The sequence below is a fragment of the Garra rufa genome, chromosome 1 (assembly GCF_049309525.1).
Source record: "Garra rufa chromosome 1, GarRuf1.0, whole genome shotgun sequence".
NCBI classification, from domain to species: domain Eukaryota; kingdom Metazoa; phylum Chordata; class Actinopteri; order Cypriniformes; family Cyprinidae; genus Garra; species Garra rufa.
In genome coordinates this window covers 92,931,592-92,936,979 of record NC_133361.1, presented here as the reverse complement: position 1 = coordinate 92,936,979, position 5,388 = coordinate 92,931,592, and the positions used below count along the sequence as shown (strand labels likewise).

The following is a 5,388-nucleotide window of genomic DNA, read 5'->3' as shown; positions in this document are numbered from 1 at the left end:
AAATCACGTCGGGGTCACGTGATTTCTTGTTGACTTCTAATGTGAAAAGAAGTCCTGTCGTTGTGTGCTGCAGTGGTTTCCAATCCCCCCGCTCTGTATGTCTCCCTTATTAAACACACCTGATTAAGATCATTAGCTAGTTAGGAGAGAGCTCCATGAGCTCATCTGGGTGTGTCAGATAAAGGAGACAGACAAAAATGCAGGGCCGCGTCTTCCAGAGTCATCGTAAGCCTAAGTTGATTGCAACTCTATTGGTTTCAATGCATCTACGTTGTATTAAGGATTGCAACGCTTTTGGGAAACACAGATTGAAAATCACCAGTGTACTGTGATAGATTTGTATCTTGACCTGTTATTTTTATTAAGCCTGAGATCTCATGTAATAACCATTCCTGTCTTTGTGTACTGTGACAGATCTGCCTCTTGACGTGTTACTTTTGCATATCTTGCCCTGCAATCTCTGAAGAAATCGTGGAAACATCTACTTGCCGAATTCAAAAGCCAGCTCTTTCAATCCGGAATCGAACCAGCGACCTAAGGATAGCCAATGTATTATCTACAGTCCTCTGCTCTACCAGCTGAGCTATCGAAGGCAGGATGACCAAAGGTGGCTTAAGCAGGAAACACCAGATAGGTTTGTGGTGTCTTGGGGTACAACGGTAGCTTGGCTGAATCCAGATCAGACGGTTGCATGTTCCAATCACATCAGTTGATCTCTTCTTGACATCCATAGTATAAAGTCTACAGCCCTTTACCGTGACTGATTTGCAAATTGAATCAAAGCAATTAAGCAAGGAACGCCGACTTGTTTTCTCGACCTCGTGGCCGCGACAGAGTGCGCCTGACCCCGGATCGTGAGGTTGCGTGTTCCAATTATGTTGAGGTCAAGCGAACTGTTCTTGACTTTGTGAGTGTAAAGACTAGCGGATTTGCATAGTTTATCAAAGTGCTTTAGCATGAAACACTAAATAATTTTTCCGCTATCTTGTAGTGCAACGGTAGAGTGTCTGGCTCCAAATCACCTTGAGGTCAGACGATCTGTTTTTTGATCTCCTCAGTATAAAGTCCAACATCAAGAGTGTTCCTTGAGCACCGTATATTTACTGATTTGCATTCTGTGTCAAGGGGGTTAAGCAAAATACATCACCTCTGGGTTCAGGACCTCGTGGCGCAACGGTAGCGCGTCTGACTCCAGATCAGAAGGTTGCGTGTTCAAATCACGTCGGGGTCACGTGATTTCTTGTTGACTTCTAATGTGAAAAGAAGTCCTGTCGTTGTGTGCTGCAGTGGTTTCCAATCCCACCGCTCTGTATGTCTCCCTTATTAAACACACCTGATTAAGATCATTAGCTAGTTAGGAGAGAGCTCCATGAGCTCATCTGGGTGTGTCAGAAAAAGGAGACAGACAAAAATGCAGGGCCGCGTCTTCCAGAGTCATCGTAAGCCTAAGTTGATTGCAACACTATTGGTTTCAATGCGTCTACGTTGTATTAAGGATTGCAACGCTTTTGGGAAACACAGCCCAGAGCAGGGGGTCCCCAGGATCAGGATTGAAAATCACCAGTGTACTGTGATAGATTTGTATCTTGACCTGTTATTTTTATTAAGCCTGAGATCTCATGTAATAACCATTCCTGTCATTGTGTACTGTGACAGATCTGCCTCTTGACGTGTTACTTTTGCATATCTTGCCCTGCAATCTCTGAAGAAATCGTGGAAACATCTACTTGCCGAATTCAAAAGCCAGCTCTTTCGAGACGGAATCGAACCAGCGACCTAAGGATTGCCAATGTATTATCTACAGTCCTCCGCTCTACCAGCTGAGCTATCGAAGGCAGGATGACCAAAGGTGGCTTAAGCAGGAAACACCAGATAGGTTTGTGGTGTCTTGGGGTACAACGGTAGCTTGGCTGAATCCAGATCAGACGGTTGCATGTTCCAATCACATCAGTTGATCTCTTCTTGACATCCATAGTATAAAGTCTACAGCCCTTTACCGTGACTGATTTGCAAATTGAATCAAAGCAATTAAGCAAGGAACGCCGACTTGTTTTCTCGACCTCGTGGCCGAGACACAGTGCGCCTGACCCCGGATCGTGAGGTTGCGTGTTCCAATTATGTTGAGGTCAAGCGAACTGTTCTTGACTTTGTGAGTGTAAAGACTAGCGGATTTGCATAGTTTATCAAAGTGCTTTAGCATGAAACACTAAATAATTTTTCCGCTATCTTGTAGTGCAACGGTAGAGTGTCTGGCTCCAAATCACCTTGAGGTCAGACGATCTGTTTTTGATCTCCTGAGTATAAAGTCCAACATCAAGAGTGTTCCTTGAGCACCGTATATTTACTGATTTGCATTCTGTGTCAAGGGGGTTAAGCAAAATACATCACCTCTGGGTTCAGGACCTCGTGGCGCAACGGTAGCGCGTCTGACTCCAGATCAGAAGGTTGCGTGTTCAAATCACGTCGGGGTCACGTGATTTCTTGTTGACTTCTAATGTGAAAAGAAGTCCTGTCGTTGTGTGCTGCAGTGGTTTCCAATCCCACCGCTCTGTATGTCTCCCTTATTAAACACACCTGATTAAGATCATTAGCTAGTTTGGAGAGAGCTCCATGAGCTCATCTGGGTGTGTCAGAAAAAGGAGACAGACAAAAATGCAGGGCCGCGTCTTCCAGTGTCATGGTAAGGCTAAGTTGATTGCAATTCTATTGGTTTCAATGCGTCTACGTTGTATTAAGGATTGCAACGCTTTTGGGAAACACAGCCCAGAGCAGGGGGCCCCCAGGATCAGGATTGAAAATCACCAGTGTACTGTGATAGATTTGTATCTTGACCTGTTATTTTTATTAAGCCTGAGATCTCATGTAATAACCATTCCTGTCATTGTGTACTGTGACAGATCTGCCTCTTGACGTGTTACTTTTGCATATCTTGCCCTGCAATCTCTGAAGAAATCGTGGAAACATCTACTTGCCGAATTCAAAAGCCAGCTCTTTCGAGCCGGAACCGAACCAGCGACCTAAGGATAGCCAATGTATTATCTACAGTCCTCCGCTCTACCAGCTGAGCTACCGAAGGCAGGATGACCAAAGGTGGCTTAAGCAGGAAACACCAGATAGGTTTGTGGTGTCTTGGGGTACAACGGTAGCTTGGCTGAATCCAGATCAGACGGTTGCATGTTCCAATCACATCAGTTGATCTCTTCTTGACATCCATGGTATAAAGTCTACAGCCCTTTACCGTGACTGATTTGCAAATTGAATCAAAGCAATTAAGCAAGGAACGCCGACTTGTTTTCTCGACCTCGTGGCCGCGACAGAGTGCGCCTGACCCCGGATCGGGAGGTTGCGTGTTCCAATTATGTTGAGGTCAAGCGAACTGTTCTTGACTTTGTGAGTGTAAAGACTAGCGGATTTGCATAGTTTATCAAAGTGCTTTAGCATGAAACACTAAATAATTTTTCCGCTATCTTGTAGTGCAACAGTAGAGTGTCTGGCTCCAAATCACCTTGAGGTCATACGATCTGTTTTTGATCTCCTGAGTATAAAGTCCAACATCAAGAGTGTTCCTTGAGCACCGTATATTTACTGATTTGCATTCTGTGTCAAGGGGGTTAACCAAAATACATCATCTCTGGGTTCAGGGCCTCGTGGCGCAACGGTAGCGCGTCTGACTCCAGATCAGAAGGTTGCGTGTTCAAATCACGTCGGGGTCACGTGATTTCTTGTTGACTTCTAATGTGAAAAGAAGTCCTGTCGTTGTGTGCTGCAGTGGTTTCGAATCCCACCGCTCTGTATGTCTCCCTTATTAAACACACCTGATTAAGATCATTAGCTAGTTAGGAGAGAGCTCCATGAGCTCATCTGGGTGTGTCAGAAAAAGGAGACAGACAAAAATGCAGGGCCGCGTCTTCCAGAGTCATCGTAAGCCTAAGTTGATTGCAACTCTATTGGTTTCAATGCGTCTACGTTGTATTAAGGATTGCAACGCTTTTGGGAAACACAGCCCAGAGCAGGGGGCCCCCAGGATCAGGATTGAAAATCACCAGTGTACTGTGATAGATTTGTATCTTGACCTGTTATTTTTATTAAGCCTGAGATCTCATGTAATAACCATTCCTGTCATTGTGTACTGTGACAGATCTGCCTCTTGACGTGTTACTTTTGCATATCTTGCCCTGCAATCTCTGAAGAAATCGTGGAAACATCTACTTGCCGAATTCAAAAGCCAGCTCTTTCGAGCCGGAACCGAACCAGCGACCTAATGATAGCCAATGTATTATCTACAGTCCTCCGCTCTACCAGCTGAGCTACCGAAGGCAGGATGACCAAAGGTGGCTTAAGCAGGAAACACCAGATAGGTTTGTGGTGTCTTGGGGTACAACGGTAGCTTGGCTGAATCCAGATCAGACGGTTGCATGTTCCAATCACATCAGTTGATCTCTTCTTGACATCCATGGTATAAAGTCTACAGCCCTTTACCGTGACTGATTTGCAAATTGAATCAAAGCAATTAAGCAAGGAACGCCGACTTGTTTTCTCGACCTCGTGGCCGCGACAGAGTGCGCCTGACCCCGGATCGGGAGGTTGCGTGTTCCAATTATGTTGAGGTCAAGCGAACTGTTCTTGACTTTGTGAGTGTAAAGACTAGCGGATTTGCATAGTTTATCAAAGTGCTTTAGCATGAAACACTAAATAATTTTTCCGCTATCTTGTAGTGCAACAGTAGAGTGTCTGGCTCCAAATCACCTTGAGGTCATACGATCTGTTTTTGATCTCCTGAGTATAAAGTCCAACATCAAGAGTGTTCCTTGAGCACCGTATATTTACTGATTTGCATTCTGTGTCAAAGGGGTTAAGCAAAATACATCATCTCTGGGTTCAGGGCCTCGTGGCGCAACGGTGGCGCGTCTGACTCCAGATCAGAAGGTTGCGTGTTCAAATCACGTCGGGGTCACGTGATTTCTTGTTGACTTCTAATGTGAAAAGAAGTCCTGTCGTTGTGTGCTGCAGTGGTTTCGAATCCCACCGCTCTGTATGTCTCCCTTATTAAACACACCTGATTAAGATCATTAGCTAGTTAGGAGAGAGCTCCATGAGCTCATCTGGGTGTGTCAGAAAAAGGAGACACACAAAAATGCAAGGCCGCGTCTTCCAGAGTCATCGTAAGCCTAAGTTGATTGCAACTCTATTGGTTTCAATGCGTCTACGTTGTATTAAAGGAACCGTATGTAGGATTGTGGCCAAAACTGGTACTGCAATCACATTCAAAATACTGTAGAAAGGTCTATCCCCTCCCGCTTCACCCTGACTCGAGGTTGCCAGCTAAGCTGCAGGAGTAGGCTGCAATAAGAAGCTTCCAATGACGACGCACAGTAATTTGTTTTTCTT

The 5,388-nt window shown here is 45.1% G+C and overlaps 4 non-coding genes across 4 annotated transcripts; all 4 read left to right on the top strand.

Annotated features, from left to right (window-relative positions):
- Positions 1-1,159: 1,159 nt before the first annotated feature.
- Positions 1,160-1,231, top strand: trnaw-cca (transfer RNA tryptophan (anticodon CCA)). Its single transcript has one exon. It is a non-coding gene; the product is annotated as a tRNA-Trp (tRNA).
- A 1,169-nt stretch (positions 1,232-2,400) lies between these two features.
- On the top strand, positions 2,401-2,472 carry trnaw-cca (transfer RNA tryptophan (anticodon CCA)). Its single transcript has one exon. It is a non-coding gene; the product is annotated as a tRNA-Trp (tRNA).
- A 1,169-nt stretch (positions 2,473-3,641) lies between these two features.
- Positions 3,642-3,713, top strand: trnaw-cca (transfer RNA tryptophan (anticodon CCA)). The gene has a single exon. It is a non-coding gene; the product is annotated as a tRNA-Trp (tRNA).
- A 1,169-nt stretch (positions 3,714-4,882) lies between these two features.
- trnaw-cca (transfer RNA tryptophan (anticodon CCA)) lies at positions 4,883-4,954 on the top strand. The gene has a single exon. It is a non-coding gene; the product is annotated as a tRNA-Trp (tRNA).
- Positions 4,955-5,388: the final 434 nt, after the last annotated feature.